The following is a 26,651-nucleotide window of genomic DNA, read 5'->3' as shown; positions in this document are numbered from 1 at the left end:
TTTTCTCTGTCCAACAGCATCTCATCACATTGGCTCAAGGTTGTAACATTCCCCTAATCTACTTCATTCTCCAGCTCATTCGCCATGCTCGCCAGATATACGAAGCCCACAAGATGGAATAACTTAGAGATGCCTATGAGCCTCTGGAACCTGCCACCCAACCCATGCCCTGCAGGTGAAGCAGCATCCCCTCTCCCAAGCCCACCTCCTGTCGTCTATTCACCATCCCTCCTAACCTTCCACGCACTGATGCTGAATGTTTTGTACTCAGCTTTAGCCCTCTGTGCCCCCACTTAAATGAATTTCAGGAATGACATAATGTTGAACTCCTCTTCCACCATCTTCTCCTCAGTGTCCATTTCTTTGGACAAGAGTCCACTTGCCATCCCACAGACCCTTCACCCAGCTCTACCATTGTCCCTCCACCTGGACCCATTCCTCTGGCGTTTACTTGAACTCAATCTGTTCATTGAGAACTTTCCATGTGACAGTTGTTGTCTTAATGTCTCTGCATCCCACTCACCCTGTTCAACCTATCACCCTCTGAACAGAATCTATGCTGTATGCTTCGATCCAAACCTGACTGTGTTATTCAGCCTGCGTCGATAAGGGTGGTGGACTCACCTTTGCATTTCAGAGGCAGAGTGCCAGTTCTCAGGTATTTCCACATGTCACCTGCTGGTCCATAACCCTACCATGGCACCTATTGACATTTTATTGACTAAATCTGACCACATTTCATCTGGAGATTCTCACCCACTCTCGCGCACGCGCGCTCACACACACACACACAACTCCATCTAACAATCCCAAAGCTGATGGTCCTCAGATAGCAGAGCTCGCTTTTATATTCTCCTGAAAATCCACAAACAGAACTGCTTGGGCATACGCATTGCTTCAGCCTGCTCCTGCCATACAAAGGAGATGTCTGGATAAACACGTGGGCCCAAGTTATACCTCTTCCTTCATGGGGTACGTAAAGAATTCCTTGTTCCATTTCTTTCCACCCCCCACCCCATCCACACTTTCTCCGATGTGTAGATGATATCATAGCTGCTGCTCCTCTCACTTGTACAGAAATGGAAAAGTTTATTATTTCCAATTTGCACCTCTCCCTCACTTTCACCTGTCTATCTATGACTCCTCCCTTCCTTTCCTTGGCATCTCTGCTTCTATTTCTGGGGATAGACCAGTCACTGATATCCAGTATTAACCCACCGACTCCCACAGCTACCTGGAGTAAACATCCTCACATCCTGTTTCCTGCAAAGGCTCTAGTCCATTCCCCCAGTTTCTGCTTCTGATGATGTCACCTTCAGAAATGTGGCCTCTGAAATGTCCACCTTCTTCCTCAACCGAGAATTCGCCAGCACTGTTGTCGACAGGGCCCACAATTAGTTCTGACACACCTGCTGCACTTCTACCCTCACCCTCTCTCCCCCCCTCCTGCAACAGTGTTAGAGTTCTCCTTGTGCTTACCTACCATCCCACCAGCATTCACATGCAGAAGATCATCAGTCTGCATTTCCTCCACCTCCAGTGAGATGCCACCACCAGGCACATATTTGCCTCCTCTCCCTTTTCCACATTCTGAAGTGACCTTTTTCTCCAGGACACCCTGGTCCGCTCGTTATTTACTGCCCACACCTCCCCCCCCCACCTCCCCCACCCTAAACCACAGGTCCACTTTACTTTCCCCTGCCGGAGGTGTAACACTTTCCCATTTGCCTCCCCCCTTCTCACTATTCAAGGGCCCAAACATACCTTCCAGGTGAAGTAGCATCCTACCAACATTTCCCACAATCCGGTCTACTACATTCGCTGCTCACATTGTGATCTGCTCTACATTGGGGAATCTAAAGGTAGACTGGGTGACCACTTCACAGAATAACCAAGCTGTACCTCTGCTAAAGACCCTGAGTTTCCAGTTGCCTGCCAGTTTAATACCCCATCCTGTTCCCTGGCCAATATCTCTGCGTCAGGCTTGCTGCAGTGTTCCAGGACATTTCAACGCAAGCTGGTAGAACAACACCTCATTTTCCGCGGGTGGACCCTGCAGACATTCAGACTCAAAATAATGTTCAATAATTTTAAGGACTGAACTCCTCAATGCCCCCTACCCATACCCCAGGCCTAGTTCTCACGTGGTCTTTCATTACTCACCCTCTACTTTTAGCTACTAACAGTGTCTATCAACAGCTATTCAGCTTCTGCTGTATATTAATCAACATTTTCAGGGCTACCATCCGTTCTGATGTCGGGCCACTGAACTAGAAACGTTAATTCTGATTTCTCTGCACAGATGCTGCAGACCTTTTGCAGCAACTTCGGTTTTTGTTTCAACAATGTCTCACAATGTTTTGTATCACAATGCAATACGTCATGGATATTTAGAGCTCTGTCAAACATAGGAACATTGTAATTTCTCATTTAATGTCCATAAAAAAAATACGCGCCATTCAACTGAGACAGCAGCTTTGCTTATATCGTTCAGATCAGTCAATTTGTCACAGTTCAGAAAGTAAAAAGTAATTGATAGAGGGAAACTCAGCAGGTCTGGCACTCTCTGAGCAGGGATACGCAGAATTAACCTTTGATTTCAATATGACTTTTTCAGAACCGTGTCATATCATATTCGATATGTTAACTCTGTTTCTCTCTGCAGATACTTCCTCATCTGTTGCGCTTCTACCATCATTTTCTGTTTGTATTTCATGTTTCTGTATCACTATATTTCATGTTTCTTGACAGGGCTTCATGTTGAATTTGGTTACATATGGACAATGTAGTCCTTTCCTGTTCCTATTATAGTTGGTGTGTCCGTAATCTGTGTTACGGCCGAAACCTGTTTCTTCTTTAAGATTCAAAGGAAAAAAGAATATTTTTTGTGATTATCCTGTAAATCTCAGGAACTCCACTTTGTTTGAAAAGACATTTTAGAGGCAGCTGAAATTTCATGTGACAATAGGAATAAATTATTGATGATGGAGCATTTTGTGTCCTTCGTTGAACCGTCTTATCTACCCCTCTACAAAGGCTTTGATTACATATCACAGAGTTATTTACAGCAAAAGTGGGAGAAATTCGGCCTATTGTCTCTTCCAGCTTGGAATGACTGTATCTCTACTGTAAGTCTCCTGAATTGTCCCCATTCCCCTTCCCATTTTGTTATTAGTGTCTGCTTTCAATTGTAAGTTTCCTGTCAGATATGAACAATATGATCAATCTCAAGCAAAAAGAAAAACATAACCTAGAGAACAAGCTCAGCAGGTCTGGCAGTATCTGTGAAGAGAAATCACAGTTAATGTGTCAGTTCCGGTGACCCTACTCAATCTGTATTTCCAATGATTAAATGGTATGTATATAAAATATAGGTCACTTTATCACATTTAATATTATCCTTTTAGTGCACAATGTTATTCAGCATTGCATCACCCAAATGCTGGCTGTTTCCTTGTTATGCATTAGATTTAATTCTGTCTGTCAGAAAGAGGGATGATGACTGGGGAATATCATTGTACTCTCCATACAGTCTCCACTGCCACTGTTCCCAATCCGCCCTATCTCCCAGCCAATATCATGTTCATTCAAACATGACTCATTAATTCATGAGTCTAAATGAATACGTTTATTGTAATTATCACTTTTAGTGTTGGACTGAGGCCAAAATGCGAAAAAAATACGGTTTACAGCAAATGAAACTGCATTTAGAAGTCTGTCAATTTGTATAAATAAATTACTGAAGCATATTCCCTGTGGAAGTTCCGAAGTTGCCTTATTAGAGCAATGAGAGGAACATTCAGAGAAGTCTACACTTCCTGTCTATGTTCAGGGCGGCTGTGCCCAATGACAGTCTGTTCGCTGGCGTTTGTTCCCGTGCAGGAGAGATCAGCACTGTAACAACATCCTGGTTGTGATTCTTTTGTGAGTTGGGGGGATTTTTGGAGAGATAGTTACAGCATAGTAAACGGAAAACAGAGCAGAATCATGTCGCCTACGAAAAGAAAATATTCTTATTCTCCCTCACAAATGACTTCACGAGAGCAATTGGTGAAGGGAGATGTGACCAGTGGCCAGCAATGTCATCATGTCGTCCAGTCCAGTTATATTGTGAACTGAATGTGCTGTATTGAAAGCTGGGTCTGTTTGCTCAGTAACTGTGGTTGATGTCAGTCTCGGTGCAATGCAACTGTGTCACTGGAGGGTTTCTCTCTCCTATTAGTAAGAGGCTTCATTCAGTGCGCTATCCCACTGTAGTAACAGATGCATCAGCTCCAACAGTAACAGAGGTCAACAGCTGCACAGATCTGAATCTGAGAATAGTGGACTGGAACATTACAACAATGGAGAGGAGGTTTTCCTTGAGTCTTTTTAAGATTTCCTCCTCTTGGGGATTTCTACCATTTCGGATATCAGCAGTGCTGATGATTATTCTGGGCGGGGTGAGGGGTGTGCTACTAACCTATTCTCGCTATTGTTGGTATTCTCCACCTCATTCCTGAAGAAGGGCTCATGCCCGAAACGTCGATTCTCCTGCTCCTTGGATGCTGCCTGACCTGCTGCGCTTTTCCACAACACATTTTCAGTTCTCTACCTCTGTCCATTCATTAATCCCATAAACAAGTTTGAACTTCGTTGCAATTTCTGTTATCTATATTTGTCAGAGAAAGAAACTATTGTCTTCAGTTTCAATTGCAGTCGCCATTCTTTACCCATGAATGGCAGACAACTCCCTCACAAACATCTGCGAACAAAACTGTGCACAAACTCAAAATCACTTTTTGCTTTGAACTGATTTATGTCTCATGTTCTCCCTGTCACCAAACCTGTCCACTCCCAGCTCCTAATATCCCCAATTTTCATCTCTGTGTCAATGCTGTTGCTGAACAAACCATTGGCTGCACGTTGGTAAAATTCAGACTTCATGTTTCAAGCTCTCTTCTGACCACTTTTCCAATTGCAAATATTCCAATCACAAAATTGTTTTTGTCTCGGACGTTACTTCATGATTAGGACAATGTATGAATGTAGGAATGTCGCTGGATGTAATTCAGGAGCAAAGCTTATTAAACGAAAGATATTGTTTCAAGTGGTTTGATTCAAGTCCTACCACAGCTGGTGACAGCACTTAAATAAAAATGATAAGAATTGGAATAAAAGTGAATTTTACAAAAAACAAACATAAAAGAAACATTTTGTCTGAAAACCTTCTTCTTTCACTGATCACCTTCGGTAAAGAAATCGAGTATTATTACCCGGTCTGAGGTAAGTGTGACTTTAGACTCATGATAACATGCTTAACTTTATATTGGATTGTGGAATGGCCTCAGTGTCAGGGCAACTAGTGATGGTCACCAAATGCTGCCCTTGGCAGAGATGCCAATATTCCACGGATTAACAAAATTGAAGGTGAAATCAAATAAAGGAAGATGCTGCAAATCTGAAATTATAGAAAGAAATGCAAAGAAACGAACAGAAAGTGCTGGGGAACGTTCCTGAACTGAAACCAGCTGGAAAGGAGTGTGATTAATACCGTTGACAGGGAAGTCTGCGTGGAAGGGAAGGAGGGATCAATAGAGAAAGAGAGATATAGAAGAAAAACAGCAAACAAAGATAGTGATGATCAGCTGGGCTGGAGATAAAATGTGAGATTCACCTCGTTTATTTTTTGCTTTTCCCATCTTCCTGAATATCATGCCCTTGTAAATACAGGTATCCCCGCTTTTCAAAAGTTCGCTTTTTGCCACTTCCCTTTCCGAATGACGTAGATTTGGACCTTGTTTCGCTAACCAAAAGAAATCCAAACAGGATTTTCACTTTTACGAAGAAAGCCGAAATTTTCCAATATAAATTAGTGTTACTGCACTATACACCATATCAGCTTGCAAACAGTTTCGTAGGAACACTCTACTTACAAATAGTGAGGGAAACCTATATATATCTAAGATCATGTTTAAAGCGATTTGATTCCCTCTGTCTATCCTCCCTAAGTGTGGTCATCTTCTTATATTCATTAATTCGATACGGGTATCTCTGACTGGGGCAGCATGAGTTCATTTTTCCAGTTGCCCTTGAGAAGACCTTGAGCCCCTGCAGTCCACGTGTTTGATCCGATTTGGTTTCATTTATTTTAGTCAAATGTACAATGGAAAGGTTTGTTTTTTTATTGTAGTGCAGGCACATGACCCAAAACAAGAAAACAGAGATCACAGGGTCCTTGGACAGAGTAAGGCATGCAAGGTTACAGCTTCACAGGAGGTGGACAAAGTAAGATCGACATTAGCAAGATTAATATTAATTTGAAAAGTGAGAGATGTCAATTTGCCAGTCTAACAATGGTAGGGAAAGAAGTGTCCCTTAGAATGCTGGTCCATGTTTTCAAGCCTCTGTGTCTCCCCCCTGTTGGAAGAGATTGGAGAAGATCATTACCGGTTTGGGAGAGATCTTGCCAGCCTTTCTGCGACAATAACAAGTACAAATGGACGGAAGGTTGTCTTCCATGTTGGTCTGGGCTGTGCACACAACCATCTGTAGTTTCTTATGGTCCTAAGCAGAGTGGTTACCATGTCAGGTCATGATGCACCCGAATAGAATGCTTTGAGTTGCCAGTGTACAGACCACTAGATGTACAAATTGGCTGTGAAATGGATACCCACGTTTAGGTTACTGTTTTGACAACAATTGAAATTCAACTGAAAATTTCAATTATGTTCTCTATACCAAAACCTTGTTGAGTGTATTATATTGCCAACAAAGAACCAATGAGCCATCAGCTGCTTCAAACGAATAGAGAAGGCCTCACCATCACAACGAAGGAGAAAGAGAAAGAAACAAAGGGAAGGAGAGAAAGAACACAGCGAGGGAAACAGATGGACAGTCAGTCAAAGAGAGAAAAGAAACATAACAAGGAAACAAACAGTCACATGGGCAGGGAGAAGGGAAGATAATAGGTTCAGGGGAAGAAACAGAAGGCATGGAAAAGGAAAACAAAGGGAAGCATACTGTGTGAGAGAAACAGAGAAAGGCAAAGGTCACAGGGAGCTGGGGATAGGGTCAAGAGGAGCTGGGGGGAATGGGAGTAGCTAATGGTGAGGACCGGAGAGGCCTGGGCGTGAGCACTGGAGGGAGATGGGGGTAGGGAGGTGAGGAATTATTTTTTTTTCCTGTGCCACAATGTCCAGAAAGATAATGGTAAGCATGAATGTACGGAACGTTGGCTGTAAAACATGTCTGAGAGGCTTATAGGTTAGGCTGCATAGGGCGGGCGCTAGGCGAGATCAATATGAACAAAATCAGCATTATCTGAGATTCGAGAGTCCATTCACCAGTCTAATAACAGCCAGGAAGAAGCTGTTCCTGAACTTAATGCTCTGTGTGTTCAAGCTTCTGTATCTTTTAGCCTGATCGAAGAGGTTGTGGGAGATATTTACAGACATATGATGGGTCTTTGGTAATGTTAGAACAAAGAACATTCCAGTACAGGAACTGGCCATTCGGCGGTGCAAGCCTGCGCCGATCCAAATCCTCTATCTCAACCTATCTCCTACTTCTGAAAGGTCTGTATCCCTATGCTCCCGGCCCATTCATGTATCTTTCCGGAAACATCTTAAATGGAGCATCACTGGTCACAATTCTCCATTTTGAGAAACTCCCTTCCCCTACCACGCACTGTCCCCTCTTGCCAAGCCAGTTCTTTATCCATGTAGCTAGCACACCCTGGACACCATGTGACTTCACTTTCTCCATAACCCGACAATGAGAAATCTTATCAAACGTCTTCCTGAAGTCCATGTACATGACATCTACAGCACCTCCTTCATCAATCAACTTTGTCATTTCCTCAAATAATTCTATTAAGTTGGTAAGGCATGACCTTCCCTGCACTAAACCACGTTGCCTATCACTGATAAGACCATTTTCATTCAAATGAGAGTAGATCCTATCTCTCAGTATCTTCTCTCGCAGCTTCCCTACCCCAGACGTCAGGCTCACCGGTCTATAATTAACTGGATTATTCATGCTACCCTTCTTAAACAAGGGGATTAGAAACTTTCCAGTCCTCCGGGACCTCAGTTGTGTTCAAGGATGTTACAAAGATATCTGTTACGGCCCTAGTTATTTCCTCTCTCCCTTCCCTCAGTAATCTTGGATAGATGTTTGCAGTCTTTCTGCGGTTACGAGCCGTGTAAATCGAGTCAATGGTTGGGAGATTAGAGTCTGTAATAGTCTGGGCTGTTAACACAATCTTCTGTAGTTTCTGATGGTCCTGGGCAGAGTGTGGCCGTACCAGGCCATTATGCACCCGGACAGTATGTTCACAATAGTGCATCTGTAGAAGTGGTGCATGCTAAATATCCTGAGCCAAGTGAGGAAGGAGAGATGTTTTTGAACCTTCTTGACTGTCACACCTATGTGAGAAGTCCAGGGTAGTTTGCCAGGTTTCATCACTCCGAGGGACTTGACGCTCTGCACTGTCTTGACCGTTGATGTAGATAGGGGCTTGTTCCCCTCCTTTCGTTCGAAAGTCAATGATCAGTTATTTACTTTTGCCGAATTTGAGAGAGTGGTTATTATCATTCCACCATGCCACCAAACCCACTATCTCCTTTCTGTGTTCAGACTCATCGTTGTTTGATATCACTCCTGCTTTGGTGATGTCATCAGCAAACTTACAGTTGGCATTGTTTGGAATTTGGCAACACAGCCGTGTGTGTACAGGGAGTAGAGTGGGGGTTGAGGACACAGCCGTATGTGGACCGAGAGTACAGCCGTATGTGTACAGGGAGTACAGTAGGGGGCTGAGGGACACAGCCATGGGTGTACAGGGAGTACCGCAGCGAGCTGAGGGACACAGCCGTGAGTGTACTGGGAGTACAGTAGGGGGCTGAGGGACACAGCGGTGTGTGTACAGGGAGTACAGTAGGGGGCTGAGGGACACAGCCGTTGGTGCACACGGAGTACAGTAGGGTGCTGAGGGACACAGCCGTGTGTGTACAAGGAGTACAGCAGGGGGCTGAGGACACAGCCGTGTGTGTGTACAGGGAGTACAGTAGGGGGCTGAGGGACACAGCTGTGTGTATACAGGGAGTACAGTAGGGGGCTGAGGGACACAGCTGTGTGTGCACAGGGAGTACAGTAGGGGGCTGAGGGGCACAGCCATGTGTGTACAGGGAGTACAGTAGGGGTCTGAGGGACACAGCCGTATGTGTACAGGGAGTGATGTAGGGGGAAGAGGGACACAGCCGTGTGTGTACAGGGAGTAAAGTAGGGGGTTGAGGACACAGCCGTGTGTGTACAGGGAGTACAGTAGGGGGGCTGAGGGACACAGCTGTGTGAGTACAAGGAGTACATTCGGGAGCTGAGGACACAGCCGTGTGTGTACAGGAAATACAGTAGGTGGCTGAGGGCACAGCCGTCGGTGTGCAGCGAGTACAGTAGGGGGCTGATGGACACAGCGGCGGGTGTGTATAGGGAGTACAGTAGGGGGATGAGGGACACTGCCGTGGGTGTACAGGGAGTACAGTAGTGGTCTAAGGGACACAACCGGGTGTGTATAGGAGTACAGTAGGGGGCTGAGGGCAAAGCCGTGGGTGTACAGGGAGTACAGTAGGGGGATGAGGACACAGCCGTGTGTGTACAGGGAGTACAGTCGGGCCTGAGGACACAGCCATGAGTGTACAGGGAATGCAGTAGGTGGCTGAGGGCACAGCTGTCGGTATACAGGGAGGACAGAAAGGGGCTGAGGGACACAGCCGTGTGTGCACAGGGAGTACAGCATGGGGCTGAGGACACAGGTGTGTGTCTACAGGGAGTACAGTAGGGGGTTGAGGACACAGCCGCGTGTGTACAGGGAGTACAGTAGCGGGATGAGAGACACTGCCGTGGATGAACAGGGAGTGCAGCAGGGGAGGAGGGACACAGCCGTGTGTGCACTGGGAGTACATTAGGGGGCTGAGGGACACAGCGGTGTGTGTACAGGGAGTACAGTAGGTGGCTGAGGGACACAGCGGTGTGTGTATGGGGAGTACAGTCGGGCCTGATTACACAGTCGTGAGTGTACAGAGAATACAGTAGGGAGCTGAGGGCACAGCTGTTGGTGTACAAGGAATACAGTAAGGGGCTGAGGGAAACAGCCGTGTGTGTTCTGGGAGTACAGTAGGGGGCTGAGGACACAGCCGGGTGTGTTCTGGGAGTACAGTAGCGCGATGAGAGACACAGCCGTGGGTGAACAGGGAGTACAGTAGGTGGCTGAGAGACACAGCCGTGTGTGTACATGGAATGCAGCAGGGGGCTGAGGACACAGCCGTGTGTGTGCAGGGAGTACAGTAGGGGGCTGAGGGACACAGCTGTATGTGTACACGGAGTACAGTAGGGGCTGAGGACACAGCCGGGTGTGTACAGGAAGTACAGTACGGGACTGATGACAAAGCCATGTGTGTACAGGGAATACAGTAGGGGGCTGATGACACAGGCGTGTTTTCCGGGAATACAGTAGGGTACTGCGGATACAGCTGTATGTGTACAGGGAGTACAGTAGGGGTTTGAGGGACACAGCCGTGTGTGTACTGGGAGTACAGTAGGGGGCTGAGGGACACAGCCGTGAGTGTACTGGGAGTACCGTAGGGGGCTGAGGGACACAGCCGTATGTGTGCTGGGAGTACAGTAGGGGACTGAGGGACACAGCTGTGTGTGTACAGGGAGTACAGTAGGGGGCTGAGGGACACAGCCGTGTGTGTACAGGGAGTACAGTAGGGGTCGAAGGGGCACAGTCGTATGTGTACAGGGAGTGATGTAGGGGGAAGAGGGACACAGCCGTGTGTGTACAGGGAGTACAGTAGGGGGCTGAGGGCCGCAGCCATGTGTGTACAGGGAGTACAGTAGGGGGCTGGTGGACTCAGCCGTGTGAGTACAAGGAGTACAGTAGGGGACTGCGGACACAGCTGTATGAATACAGGGAGTGCAGTGGGGGTTGAGGACACAGCCGTGTGTGTACAGGGAGTACAGTCAGGAGATGAGGACAGAGCCGTGTGTGTACAGTGAATACAGTAGGTGGCTGAGGGCACAGCTGTCGGTGTGCAGCGAGTATGGTAGGGGTATGAGGGACACAGCCATGTGTGTACAGGGACTTCAATAGGGGGCTGAGAGACTCAGCAGTGTGAGTACAAGGAGTACAGTAGGGGCTGAGGGGCACAGCCATGTGTGTACATAGAGTACAGTAGGGGGCTGATGACACGGCTGTGTTTTCCGGGAGTACAGTAGGGGACTGCGGACACAGCTGTATGTGTACAGGGAGTGCAGTAGAGTGTTGAGGACACAGCCGTGTGTGTGTGCAGGGAGTACAGTAGGCGGTTGAGGACACAGTCGTGTGTGTACAGAGGGTACAGTATGGGGCTGAGGGACACAGCAGTGTGAGTACAGTGAGTACAGTAGGGGCTGAGGGACACAGCCGTGTGTGTACTGAGAGTACAGTAGCGGGCTGAGGACACAGCCGTGTGTGTACTGGGAGTACAGTAGGGGGCTGAGGGACACAGTGGTGTGTGTACAGGGAGTACAGTCGGGGGCTGAGGGATACAGCTGTGTGTGTACAGGGAGTACAGTAGGGGCTGAGGGCCACAGCCATGTTTGTACTGGGAGTACAGTAGTGGGCTGAGGGCACAGCCGTGAGTGGACAAGGAGTACAGTCAGGGCTGAGGACACAGCCGTGTGTGTACAGGGAATACAGTAGGTGGCTGAGGGCACAGCTGTCGGTGTACAGGGAGTACAGCAGGGGGCTGAGGACACAGACGGGTGTGTACAGGAGGTACAGTAGGGGGCTGAGGACACAGACGTGTGTGTACAGGGAGTACAGTAGCGGGATGAGAGACACTGCCGTGGGTGTACAGGGAGTAGAGTAGGCGGCAGAGGGACACAACCATGAGTGTACAGGGAGTACAGTAGGGGGCTGAGGGACACAGCGGTTTGTGTACAGGTAGTACAGTAGGGGCTGAGGACACAGCCATGTGTGTTCAGGGAGTACAGTAGGTGACTGAGGGCACAGCCGTGTGTGTACAGGGAGTACAGTCGGGGCTGAGGACACAGCCGTGAGTGTACAGGGAATACAGTAGGTGGCTGAGGGCACAGCTGTCGTTGTACAGTGAGTACAGTGAGGAGCTGAGGGACACAGTCGTGTGTGTACAGGGAGTACAGCAGGCGGCTGAGGACACAGACGTGTGTGTACAGGGAGTACAGTAGGGGCTGAGCACACAGCCGGGTGTGTACAGGGAGTACAGTAGGGGGATGAGAGACACTGCCGTGGGTGTACAGGGAGTACAGTAGGTGGCAGAGGGACACAACCATGTGTGTACAGGGAGTACAGTAGGGGACTGAAGGACACAGCCGTATGTGCACAGCGAGTGCAGCCGGGGTCTGAGGACACAGCTGTGTGTGTACAGGGAGTACAGTAGGGGGCTGAGGACACAGCCGTGTGTGTACAGGGAGTACAGTAGGGGCTGAGGACACAGCCGTGTGTGTCCAGGGAGTACAGTAGCGGGCTGAGGGGCACAGCGGTGTGTTCACAGGGAGTACAGTAGGGGGCTGAGGGACACAGCTGTGAATGTATAGGGAGTACAGTAGGGGGTGAGGGACACAGCCATGTGTGTACAGGGAGTACAGTAGGGGGCTGAGGGACACAGCCGTGTGTGTACTGGGAGTACAGTAGGGGGCTGAGGGACACAGCCGTGTGTGTACAGGGAGTACATAAGGGGCTGAGGGACACAGCTGTGTGTGTACAGGGAGTACTGTAGTGGGCTGAGGGACACAGCCGTGTGTGTACAGGGAGTACAGTAGGGTGCTGAGGGACACAGCCGTGTGTGCACAGGGAGTACAGTAGGGGGCTGAGGACACATCCTTCAGGAGCTCCAGTGTTGTGTGTTATTTTGGCGGAGGTTTGGTCTGTTGGTCAAAAAACGGGGGATCCAGTTGCAGAGGGTGGAGCCGTGACTAAGGTCACAGAGTTTTGAGATCAGTCTGGAGGGGATTATGATGTTTAAGGTGGAGCTGTCGTCAATGAGCAGGAGTCTGTTGTAGTTGTCTATGTTGTCCAGATGTCCTATGGATGAGTGCAGGGCTCGGGATATGGCATCTGTTGTGGGTCCATTACATCAGTCGGCATATTACAGGGGACCAAGTCAGGCTGGGAGATTGGAGGTGATGTGGGCCATAACCAGCCTTTCAAATCACTCCATGTTTATTGAGGTTAGAGCCACTGGGCGGTAATCATTAAGTCATTAAAGCATGAGCTTTCTCACTTACACGGTTGATGTTGGTTTTCTTGAAGCAGGTTGGGACTTGAGCTTGTGGGAGGGAGAGTCTGAAATTGTATGTGAATACCTCTGCCAGTTGGTCCTCACAGGATCTGAGTGCTCAGCCGGGAACACTATGCAGGCCCGGCGCTTTCCTTGATTTGACCTGCAGGAAGACTGATCTTGCCTGCAGCGGTGATCGCGGGCACAGGTACATCCGAGGCTGTTGGGGCAGGTTTCAGCCTGGCAGTCACACAGTTATTCATCATAGACATCCCCTCGCCGACCTTCCTCCATCGTCATCAATACACAGTGTCATGGTGGTGTGAGAACCACTCATTTAGTGTTGAGACGGAGTGACACCAATAGACTGGGATTGTGCGCCATAATGAAGTTAACTCGCAACAAAAGGGTGTAGGGTGTGCTTCTACTAAGAGTCAGTGGTGCAGGGAGTGAAGACTTTACAGCTGTAATTCAAGTCAAGCCACTGCTTCAACCTGAATGGAGTCAAGCACTGAGACTGTTGCGCCTTGTAGATTGTGGACGGTCCTCAGGGAGCCAGGAAATGTATTATATATAAACAATCTGAACAAAGGACTTGAGGGCAGTTTTGCTAAGTTTGCAGATGATATTGAGGAAGTGGGGAAGCTGCAGAAAGGCTTGAACAGTTTAGGACTGTGGGGAAACACGTGGCTGATGGAACACAGTATGGGAACTTGTGAGAATATGCACTTTGGTAGGCGGAATAGAGGAGACACTATGTTCTCATAGGATCCATTAAATCTGAAGCCCAAAGGGATTTTGAAGCATTCGTCCTCTCTTATGGTTAACACGCATGCTCAGTTAGCAGTTAGGAAAGCAAAAGCAAAGCAAGACGGGAGGCATACTGTTGATAATGCAATGGGCTATGGACAGACGGCATTTGGACAATTGTGAGCTGTTTTGGCACTCCGTCTGGAGAAAGATCTGCTGGTGTTGGAGGTGATCCATCCTCGGGATGATGGCTTGTCATATGAGCGGCAGTGTGTGTACACAATGAAATTTAGATGAATCGTGGGGGTGGGGGTGTGGGGCAGGGGGTCTGATTGAAACTAATGGATTACTGCAAAGATTGATACAGTCAATGTGTCGACGATATTTCCACTTTTCATAGAGACAATGACAAAATTGTACAGTATCAGAGTGAAGGAATGGGCTGAATGGCCTAAATCTATTGTAATATCTCATGCCGTTTAGGTCATAGGGTCTATTATTCAGTATAGACTTGTAAGTCTCTGACCTGCTCTTATAACCCTTGTATTTGGATGCTGATTTAACTTCACGTTCTGGTCAATGGTAACCCCTGTGATATGGACGGTGGGAGGATTCAGTGTCAGACAGTATTCCATTAATATTTGGAATATGAGCTGCTATCAGTGAGTCTCATCTGGCGGGAGTACATTCTCTCTACGATGATTGTCATTTTCTGCCTGGTAGTTTCGAAGGATTGATCCTGTTACGCCAGTATTGTTGATTTAAACAAAACAGGTGAAATTTATCCCAGCACTCAGCAACAATATGTCATCGAATACTGAACATCCTTCTAATAACAGAAAAGCCTAAAATGTTCAATATTAGAAACACTGCTTTCCTGTTCGTGTTCAAATCAGATAACCTGTCCCATCGAGATGCTCAACTTGGAACTATTTTTTTTTAAAAATCCATCTCATTCCTGACTTCTGCCTTGTAGATAATGGACAGGTTATGGGTAGTCAGGAGGTGAGTTTCTCGTGCAGTATTCCTAGCCTCTGATCTGCTGTTATATTCATGTGGCGAATCCAGTTGAGTTTCTGGTAAATGATACTCCCCAGGATTTTGATAGTGGGGGAGATTAGTGATGATAATGCTCCTGAATACAAAGTGGTTACATTGTTTCTTCTTGATGACAGTCATTGCCTGAATTTATGTGTCACAAATGTTACTTGCCACTTGCCAGCCCAAGCCTAGATATTGCCCAGATATTGTTGCTTTTAGGCATGGCCTGCTTCCGCATCTGAGCATTTGCGAATGGTGCTGAACATTGTGCAGTCATCATCGAATATCCCCACTTCTGACCTAATGATAGAAGGAAGGTCCTTGTTGAAGCAGCTGAAGATGTTTGGACCTAGGACATTATTCTAAGGGACTACTGCAGGGATGTTCTGGAGCTGAGATAACTGACCTCCAACAACAATGACCAACTTCCTATCTGTCAGGTATGACTCCAATACTGGAGTGTTGGCCCGCGATTCCGTTTTTGCTTGGGCTCCTTGATGTCACATTTGGCAGAATGCAGCCTTGACGTCACGGGCTGGAATTCAGTTCCTTTTTCTATGTTTGAACCAAGTCTGTGACGAGTTCAGGAGCTGAGTGACCCTGACAACCCCCAAACTGGGCGTCACTGAGCAGGTTAGTTTTGAGCAAATGCTGCTTGATAGCACTGTTGATGACACCTTCCATCATTTTACTGATGATGGAGAGTAGACTGATAAGGCGGTATTTGGATGGGTCGAATTTGTCCTGCGTTTTCTGTACAGAACATACTTGAGCAGTGTTTCCACATTGTCGGTTTGTGAACATACTGGAACAGCTTGGCTAGGGCAACGGGATGTTCTGGAGTACAAGTCTTCAGGACTATTGCCAGCATGTTATCAGGGCCCATAGCCGTACAGTATCCAGTGCCTTCAACCGTTTCTGGATATCACTTCATCGAATTTGCTGAAGACTGCAATCTGTAATGATGGGGACCACCGGAGGAGGCCGAAATGGATCATCCACTCAAAACTTCTGACTGAAGATTGCAACGAAAGCTTCAGCCTTATATTTTGCACTGATGTGCTGGGCTCTTCCATCATTGAGGTTGGGGATATTTGTGGAGGCTCCTACTCCGATGAGTTGTTTAATCTTCCGCCACCATTCACGATCGGATTAGCAGGACTGCAGAGTTTAATTCTGATGCATTGGTTCTGTGATCTCTAAGCTCTGTATGTCCGTTGCTGTTTATGCTATCTGGCACGCAAGTATTTTTGTTTGGAAGCTTCAGCAGATGAACATTTTACCTTTATATATTCCTGGTTCTGCTCCTGGCATGTCTTCCTGCATTCTCCATTGAACCAATGTTAATCTTCTGGTTTGATGTTAATGGTTTAGTGGGGAGACATGCTGGACCGTGACGTTACAGATTGTGCTGGAGTATAGTTCAGCTGCTATTGATGGCCCACAGTGTCTTATGGACGCTCAGTATTGAGTTGCTAGATCTGCTAAACGTCTGTGCCATTTAGCATGATGATAGTGCCACACAACACAATAGAGTTTATGTAGACAATAGACTTCTTCTCCACAAGGGCAGTGTTACCGATACTGTCATGGACATGCATATCTGCAGTTGGTAGATTGGTAAGGATGAGGTCAGGTATTCTTTTTTACCCTCTCGTTCATTCCCTCACCACCTTCTGCAGAACCAATCTAGTAGCTATGTCCTTAGGAGCCGACCAGCATGATCAGTAGTACTGCTGCCAAAACCACTCTTGATAGTCGACTTTGAAATCCCCCAGCCAGAATAAACATTGTGCCCTTGCCACAGTCAATGCTTTCTCCAAGTGTTGTTTAACATGGAGGAGGACTGTTTCAGCTGAGGAACGACGTTAAGTGGTAATCAGTAAGAGACTCCTTTGTCCATGTTTAATTTCTGTTATTTCCATGAGTATGACGATGTCAGGCTATTGCTTGACTGGTCCGTAAAGCAATTGTTCCAATGTTGGCACTAGACTTCAGATGGTAGTAAGGAGGACTTTGCAGGTTCTGCAGTGATGTTTCTAATGTTGACTTTTCCAGTGCCCATTTCGATGCCAGGTGGTCCACCGGTTTCATTTGTTTGAAGATTTGTAGGGATTGGTACAACTGAATGACTCATTAGACTGTTTATTCCAGGGATATTTTTACATTATTGAATTGAATTCCCATCATCTGCAGTGGCGGGATTCAACCTCAATCCACAGAACAGGAGCTGATTTTTCTGGATTGATAATCTATTGGTAATACCATGAGACCTACTTGAAACCACATGTTGTACTCAGCTGCCATTTTCTTGTATTACCGTGTTTTTCATTCATTGCTTATGTTATTCTGGAATCTCATCCTTCATCAAATCCTGATTGAAATACACAGTCATGAACGCCTTCTCGACTGCTCGAATTTCATTCTGTCTGCTTTGTTAGAACTTTGTTTGAACAGACATTTCAAGGCAGCTGTACACTAGAGAAGAGCAGGAAAAGGTAATGGGTGATTGTGCACTGTACCTGTCACCAGACCAGCATGACTGTCCAGGAAGTATTTATTGTGGATCAGAGAACCTCAATTATTATGAGAGAGTCACAAGCTCTCCAACTGCACAATCGGAGATAGAGAGAGTAGATTAGATTTCTTACAGTGTGGAAACAGGCCCTTCGGCCCAACAAATCCACATCGACCCGCTGAAGCACAACCCACCCATACCTCTAATCTAATATTACGGGCAATTTACCATGGCCAATTCACCTGGCCTGCACATCTTTGGACTGTGGGAGGAAACCGGAGTACCCAGAGGAAACCCACGTGGACACGGGGAGAATGTGCAAACTCCACACAGTCAGCCACCTGAGTCGAAAATTGAACCCGAGTCTCTGGCGCCATACACTGTGAGCACTGTGCTGATACTGGCTGTCATCCCAGATTATGTATTTCCAACAATATCACAGAGCTGGGTAACTGATAACTAAACAGAACCCATTAGGCGAATAGATTGGTTCCATGGAGAAAGCAGAGTTTTTAAATAGACTGTGCCAAAAGCAGCAGGAAATGATAACCACCACCCCTCCTCCACGATTACCCCCTCCCCCGCCCACAACGGTACTCTTTGAGAGACTAGGCCAGAGACTCTCCATGAGGGGACTCACTGACAGAGGTGAAATCACGATCTTAGGTGTGGGTCAAATAATGATTGAAAAAGTTTGCACACCACTTTCCTAGTTGTGTAATACACATTTCAATTCATATAGTTCAATATCACGAGTGTATTTTAACAACCTTATCTCTTTGTATTTTGCATATATTGGTGTGTGCAGAAAATCCTGTATTTTATATTGCATAAATGCATTTCATTAATATTGTCTCTGCTAATTCCTCATTGTACATGTATTATTGAATCTGTTCTTCATATGAGTTATAAAGAGTAACATTCCAGTTCTGGTAAATGGGGAACATCACTGTCCCTCCACCCAGTCTTATCAGCCTTTTCCCCCAGTCCTCTCCGCCTTCTGTCTTTTCCCCAATATCATAATCACAATGTAATTGAAGTCCATTAAATAACACTTCGTGACAGTTCCTTAACATCGATAACATCAACAGCATGACCCACACCTGCCTTCTCAGATCCTGGAATAACAATCTGCACTGTATTTGTCATGTGCAATTCGCTGTTAACGTATCCATGCCGTTTGTTTGTTGTAACCCACTTTTTTCTTTGGACACATTTTGCTATCAGATCATGGATGATATATGTTTTCTCAATGTTTTACTGATTTTGCAATGACTGATCAGTAGTTACGTGATTTATTTCTGTATTTATGACCAGAGAAGCATGTTTATGTTCAATTAAATTTCTGGCATTACTTCCATATCCAAGGCTGACTGGATGATTTGGATTTTAATAAAGTAGCATTGAATTCAAAGGGGTTAACTGGAGCTATTTGTTCAGCGATTGTAATTATGTCATTCTCCATTGATCAAATGCGTCCCTACAGAGTTTCTCTGTTCTATCAATAAGGGAATGCTTTCAGTGTTTTGTCCCATCGCGTGAGTGGGAGGATGTCCAACAGCAATTACAGGGATTAGCAACTTTAGAGAGAAGGTCAGGAGAGATGGGAATCTGGTAACATTAGACTGGAATGTTCCAATAATGGATCAAAATCTGGGAACATTAGAATGGAATGTTCCAACAATGGATAGGAGTTTATCCTATGGTCTTTACTGGCTTTCCCAGCCTTGGATATCATTAGCATCGCGGATTGAAGATGTACTGATGGTTATTCAAGCCGGTTACTATCCTATCCTTGCTATAGTTGGTGTTTCTGGTAAGTCACTCTCTCTGTTTATTTAAATGGTCTGAACTGAATCGATGCTCATTATATGCAGATTTTGTAAATGTGCAAGTCGACGTTTTCAGCTCCAATCAAATTTCCATTCCTTAGAAATTATAACTAGCGAATTATTATTTACAAATTACTCACCAATTCGCGAGGATAAAACACACTGTTCTCAACCTCCTTGATTCGTTTTCTCCTGCAAATTATACATCTCCATATCCTCCCAACATACCAATCCTGCCCAGTACCACCGTTAAGACGTCCCAGTATCCTCCTCAGCCTCAGGTCAATTCCTGAATAAAGCATCGTTTGCTCCTTTGTTAATTCCAGATACATCTGTTTCAAGTCCCATTCTAACCATGTGTCCAATACAAAATAATTGCACTTGAGATGTTTAACTTGTTCTCTGCACAAAATCTGAAAGATGGGCAGACAGTGTATGGTGGGTCACGTCATTGGCTCGTATTCTGGAGCCACAGAATAATAATCTGTTGATATCGACTTGCCTTATGCCCATTGGAGAAGGCAGTGGGCCATCCTTCTCTGGCCAAGTCTCTGTTTAACTGCAAACCCACGTCAATTTGCTTTACTATTTATTGTCCTGTGGAATAACTGGAACAGACACTCAGTTCAAGATCGGCATAAAATGCTGGCCTGACCATGGCTGCACACATCTCGTGAGGGCAGAACAAAAGGAAAGGTAGCTCCCTTCCTCTGCCTGCATCCCATATTCCAACGGCTCATTTCCATTCTGGTAAGCAGCCATTCACTGTTTTAGATGTACCCTTTGTGACTGAGCCGCTTCGAAGAGTGATGTACATCTCCATGGGCAACTCTGGTGCTGGCTTTATTGATTCTGAACTACAGATGTAAAGATGTTTTTAAATTCTACATCAGTGGCATGCATTGCAAATGAATTGTTTCCTGTGTCACACAAAAGAATTGGAGCCAGCTAAGTGAGGGAAAGGAATTATTGTGATCAAACCTGAGTGTGTTGGTGCGGCAGTGTTTGGGGCATTGTGGACAGATTTTCTTTCCTTGATATGGAGTGATATCCATCCCACAGAGAGAGTGAAGAGGAGTTCCAGCAGATTAATCCCTGGGATGATGGCACTATGAGCAGTGAGTGAAGGTTGATCTGTAGCGCCGTGAGAGAATAAGAGGTGATTGCATTGAACCCCGAGAGGGATGGACAATCACTCCTTATATTGTAAACAGACAATGAGAAAGTGATAAATTCTATGACTGCTATTTCACTCAGGATTCATGATTCGGGATATTTAAGTGCCTGGGCAGACGTTACGTCTACCCAGCCAACCCCTACTCCCCAGAGACAGAGAGGTCGAAGTTTTGAATAAATTCTCACCACAATAATACAGTGCAGTTGGCGTGTGATCCTGCACTGAATGTCATATTATCCACGACTCCGACAGCAGCCACAGTACCTTCATTCTCAAACAGTTAACTATTCCCAACAGCTTCTGACCTTCATGAAGAACATGAATCTATCTTCTCAGAGATACAAGGTACTTTCTTCAGGTTTAGACCAGAAGACTATAAGACATTGGAGCATAAATTAGGACAGTTAGCCCATCGGGTTTGCTCCGTCATTCAGTTATCGGTGATAGGTTTCTCAAACCCTTTCTCCGACATTCTCCCTGTAACCCTTCATCCCCTGGATAATCAAAAACTATCTATCTCCCTCTCAATTATACTCAATGACCTGTCCCCACAGCGTTCTGTGGCAATAAATTTCAAAGATTCACCATTCTATGGTTAAATAACTTTCTCCTTATCACTGTTTAAAAAGTGTTCCCTTTCATCTAAGGCTGTGCACTCGGATTCTAATCCAACGGAAACATCTTATCAACATCCACTCTGTCCAGGTCATTCAGTATCCTGTCTGTTACTATTACAATTACATTCCCTCTCATCCTTTCAACCTTTATCAAGGATAGACCCAGAGTATTCAAACATTCCTCATGCAATCAGCTTTTCATTCCTCTGACCATTCTCGTGAAAATCTTTTGAACACGCTCCAGGACAAGTACATCATTCCTGAGAATTAGAGCTCAAAAATGAGCACAATACTCCAAATGTGGTTTGACCAGAGCCGTATACAGTCAGTTCTTATATTCAATTCTTCTCTTAGTAAATGCCCTCCTAACCTGCAATCCTCTTCCTGACCTCTCCGCCCCCACCCCACTCCGGCCTATCACCCTCACCTTGACCTCCTTCCACCTATCCCACCTCCATCGCCCCTCCCCCTGGTCCCTCCTCCCTACCCTTTATCTTAGCCTGCTTGGCTCTCTCTCTCTCTTATTCCTGATGATGGGCTCATGCTCGAAACGTCGAATTCTCTGTTCCTGAGATGCTGCCTGGCCTGCTGTGATTTGACCAGCAACACATTTGCAGCTGTGATCTCCAGCATCTGCAGACCTCATTTTTGACATGTAGTCCATCTGGTCAAGGATGTTTAACCACCTTCGGGCCATTACATTTTTTTCGAGCATGTTCTCCATGGTACTCAGCTCTGCCCCCTCAATCTCTTGAATGTTTCAGGTATTACTCGTGCCTTCCACCATGAAAGCTGATGCAAAGTTATTAAGTTCATTGGCATTTTCTCGTTCTCCACTGCTATCTCTCCAATATCATTTTCCAGCAGTCTAATGTTCACTTTTGCAGCTCTTTTGTACGTTATATATCGAAAGAAACTGTTACAGTCTTCCTTTATATTATTGGCTATCTTAACCCCTTATTTAATAATTTTCCTCCTTATTTTATTTTGTTTGCCCTCTGTTTTATCTTTGTAAGCTTTCCAATCCTCAGGTTTCCCACTGCACTTTGCCACATTATGTCATTTCTTTTTTGCTTTTATGCTGTTCCTGACTCCCCTAGTCAGCTATGGTTGTCCCATCCTCCCTATACAAGCCTCTTTTTCCTCAGGATAAATCTCAGCTGTATCCTGAATTACTCCAAAAATCTCCTGCCATTGCTATTGCACTGTCTTTCCTGCTGGGTCCGTCTCCTCGTCAATTCTATCCAGCTCCTCACTCATGTCTGTGTAATTGCTTTTATTCAGCTGTATACCGTTACTTCTGATTCTATCTTCTCCATCTGAAAGTGCAGAGTAAATTCAATCATATTATGATCACTGTCACCTTAAGCTCCCCTCATCTAGTCTGCCTGCACAAGCTGCTCCAAAAAGCCATCTCATAGACATTCCATTAATTCCTTGTCCTACCAACCACTATCAATCTGAATTCCCAGTCCATCTGTATAATAAAATCCCACATGATCACTGTAACTTTGCCTTTCCTACAGATCTTTCTAGCTCCTGGTGTATCTTACACCCCAGCTCCCTGTAAATAACCCCAACTGCATCTTTTCACCTTTTTGATTCCGCAATTTTACCGACACAGATTCTACACCATCTGACCTTATTACATTTCTTATTAATGATCATTGATTCGATTCCATTCTTAATACTGAGACAACTCTATCTCTCTGTCCATCTGCCTATCTTTTCGACAGGATGAATATCCTTGAATATTCAGCTCCTAATCCTGATCCTCTTGCAGCGATGTCACTGTAAAGCCCACTATGTCATACCTGCCAATTTATAGATGAGTCCCCAGCTCATTTATCTTATTCCTTATACTGCATGCATTCCGATATAATAGTTCAGTCCTGTATTACCCGTCGCTCTTCTCATTGTCATTTGTCTGTCCAGCCGTTGGTACACGGACCCTGACCACTGAATCATTCCCCTCCCGCTCCAAGTTCTGCAACCCAGATGATATATCCCAAACCCGAGCACCATTTAGGCAACAAAACCTTCAGGACTCTTAATCCCGATCACAGAGAACAGTATCTATGCTTTTAACTATACTATCCCCATTTATCCATCATTGGGCAGCATGGTGACACAGCAATGCTGCCTCTCAGTGCTGGGGACTTGGGTTTATTTCCAATCTCTGGACCCTGTCTGTGTGGACATTGCACATTCTTCCCGTGTCTGCCGTGTCTGCATTGGGAGCATTAACTCTTTCTCTCTACACAGTACGTCTCTGTGTTTGCTTCATATTTTTACCATCCACAGTATTTTTGCTTTTGTTCGATCGAGAAATGCAGCAAATGTGTCAGGTTTTTGTAAAAGCAGCCGTGGTTCGTGGGTTCCTCTGGGTGTTTAGGAATCTTGCCCAGTCACTTGTCTGAGTGCAGTGTCCCTGGATGCCCATTTCATCTCTCTCAGTTCCCTTCGTCCATTGTCACTACATGCAGCCTTTCCTTATGCCACCCCTGGGACACCCCACACCCCATTGCCTGGCACTAGATACTCCCTTCGCAGTACTGTGCACACAACGACACTGGGAACTTTCTGACCCGCTGGGGATTCTTGGTAAAGACCCTGCCATTGAAAGGAACAGAATAACTAGAATCCGATTGAATAGCAAAGCTGAGTAAACAGGCTGAATTACGTCCATTTACTCTGACATTTTCTAATCTTCTGTTTATCCTCGTCCATCTGCAAATAGATGGTCTATATATATGTCTTGATGGCGGGGATAGATATCTGATCCGGTGGTCATTGGACTGATTCGGTGGTCTCACTTTACTGACATCACACTTAGGTTTTTATTATCAAGTTAATCCAGTTTAAAGAAAAGGCTTTGCTGGAGTTGTGCTGAAAGGATATTTGAATGTTGAGTCATTAGAATATGTCACGTGCGAGTGAGGTTAGGAATAGTAAGGTAGCACAGTTAAATACACGATTAAAGAGCTGGTCGGGGAGGCAGCACTTCCAATATGTGGATCTTTGGAATTCCAGGGTCGGTAGGATATACACAAAAAGAATAGTACAAACCTAAACCGGCAGCAATTTACGATATGTGGATTATTGGGATTCACGAGTCAGTAGGATACACACAAGAAGGACGGGATGCACATGAACTGACAATAATCTCCGATATGTGGATCATTGGGATCATTGGGATTCCCGGGTTGGTAGGATGTAAACAAGAATGACGGGATCGACCTGAACTGGCAGCAATCTCCTGGCAGGCAGGTTTGCTATCGTCCTTTATGAAGGTTTAAACTAGTGTTTGGCCGTGGTGGGGAAGGGTCTGTGGAACCACAGCAATAGGTCCACAGGTACAGTGACTGATGAGGAGTTGGAGACTAATCCCAGTACAGCTAAGACCAACAGAACAAAACAGAGGTAACCGAACACAATGGCCTGGGAGGCTCATTTTAATATCAGGAATTGGTTGTTTGAACAGATATTTCGATATCGTTGCATGTCAGAAAATAGGAAGAGATAATGGTTAATTGCCAATGTGTCCTTCACTGGACCAGCTTGTCTCTCCAGGCACCAAAACTTGTTATTGTGGGTCAGATAACTTCAGAATTAATACAACACAGAAGGAGGCCATTCAGCCCATCATGTGTACATGAGCTCTCCAACTTGACAACAGGAGATAGACTGAGAGGGAGAGAGAGAAATAAACAGAGAGAAAGACGGTGAATGGAGATAAACAGAGTGAAAAAAAGAGTGACAGAGTGAGTGAGAGCAAGGGGTGTCAGACGAATGTGAAGTTAGATCAGGAGACAGCATGAGGAGAAATACACAGAAACTTTTTTTAGAAACTCTCACAGACTGTAAGCCCTTTGTCTGGTGCCATACCCTGTGAGCACCATGCTGATACTGGCTGTCATCCCAGATCATTTATCGCCAATAACATACCAGAGCTGAGTTGCTGACAGCTAAACACAATCCACTAGACCAATAGATTGGTTCCAGGGAGAAGGCGGATTAATTTAAATATTCTGGCCAACAGGAACATATGGCCCCTGTAGACACTGCGTGAGAGGCAGGGTGGAATCTCATTGAAGGGAATCACTGGCAGGTATGAAGCGATGGGCATCACGGAGATGTGGCTGCAAGGGGAATCTGAATATTAAAGGATCCTATCGAAAAGATAGGCAGGTGGGCAGAGCGAGTGGATTATTAGTAAGAAATGAAATTAAATCAATAGGAAGAAAGGAAGTAAGGTGAGATGGTGTAGAATCTGCGTGGGTAGAATTGAGGAACCACAAAGGTAATAGAACCACAGTTGAAGTCTTGTACAGGGCTCCAAAGAGTAGTCAGGAGCTGGGGCACAAGATACACCAGGAGATAGAAAAGATTTGGAGGAAAGGCGAAGTACAGTAATCATGGGTGATTTCAGTATGCAGGGGAACTGGTAACATCAGATTGGCAGTGGTTCGCAAGAAAAGGAATTTTAGGAATGTTTATGAGATGCCTTTTTGAGCACACTCGGGAACAAACGATACTGGATTTAATGACGCAGGATTCGTAAGGGAGATTAGAGTGCAGGTAAACTTCGGAAGCAATGATCAGAACACGGTTGAATTTATTCAGCAAATTGAGAGAGAAGATAGAATCAGAGGTAACAGTATTTCAGCTAAATAAAGGCAACTACAGAGGCATAAGGGAGAAGCTGGGTAGAATTGTCTGGGAGAGGGGTCAAGCATGAAAGGCACTGGAACAGCAATGACAGAAGATTCCAAGATTAATTCAGGAGACACAGCAGAGTTTTTTGCCGAGGAATAGAGGCATGGTACAGGGAGGATGAGACAGCCAGGGCTGACGAGGGAAGTCAAGGATTGCATACAAGCAAAAGAGCAAGCGTATAATGTGGTGAGGGGCAGTGGGAAAGTAGAGAATTGGGAAACTCACAAAGACTTACAGGGCAAAAAAAGGACAGAGAAGATTAGATATGGAGGTAAGCTAACCAATAATAGAAAGGAGACTGTAAGAGGTTCTTCAGATATAAAAAGTGCAAAAGAGATGCAAAAGTGAATATGGACCACTGGAGAGACAGTAGTGGGAAACAAAGAAATGAATGAGGAACTTTGCATCAATGTTCATGGTGGAAGACACAAGTAATTCCTCAAAAATTGAAGAGAGTGAGAGGGCAGAGCTGAGTATGATGGTCATCACCAAGAAGAACATGCTGGAAAACTGAATGGCTGAATTTGGATAAATCACCTGAACCATATGGACTACACTCCAGCAGTGTAAGGGAGATAGCTGAAGAGGTAGTGAAAGTGAAATTGGTAATCTTTCAGGAATGACTAAAATCAGGAAAGGCTGGAAATTGATAACGTGACACTCCATTTAATAAGGGAGTTAGGCAGAAGATGGAAAATTACAGACTGATTAGCC

This window comes from Hemiscyllium ocellatum, unplaced genomic scaffold, assembly GCF_020745735.1.
Source record: "Hemiscyllium ocellatum isolate sHemOce1 unplaced genomic scaffold, sHemOce1.pat.X.cur. scaffold_253_pat_ctg1, whole genome shotgun sequence".
NCBI lineage: Eukaryota > Metazoa > Chordata > Chondrichthyes > Orectolobiformes > Hemiscylliidae > Hemiscyllium > Hemiscyllium ocellatum.
This window is presented reverse-complemented; position numbering follows the sequence as displayed.